Here is a 342-nt window from a genome sequence, read left to right as displayed (position 1 = left end):
CCATCACACGTAAAGTCCGTGACGCAATGGCAAGCGCACAGGACAAGCAAAAAGAATATGCGGACCGAAATCGTCGCAAATATAATGAACACTTTAAAGTGGGTGGAAAAGTACTATCAAGTACTGCTACTCTACCTAAGAATGCAATTTATGTAGTACATGGGGGTATTACGAAGTTGTTGCCGCGTTTTATTGGGCCCTTTACGGTGGTAGAAGCGGTTGAAGACCTAAATTACAGGCTCATCCTTCCCCCGAATATGAAGACGCATACCGTATTTTACGTGGGTCGTCTGAAACGGTATGTAGACCCAAATGAGGTCACATAACCCCATTCGTCTAAGA

The sequence above is a fragment of the Bremia lactucae genome, linkage group LG10 (assembly GCF_004359215.1).
Source record: "Bremia lactucae strain SF5 linkage group LG10, whole genome shotgun sequence".
NCBI lineage: Eukaryota > Oomycota > Peronosporomycetes > Peronosporales > Peronosporaceae > Bremia > Bremia lactucae.
The sequence above is the reverse complement of the archived record's forward strand: the minus strand, read 5'-3'. Positions refer to the sequence as shown.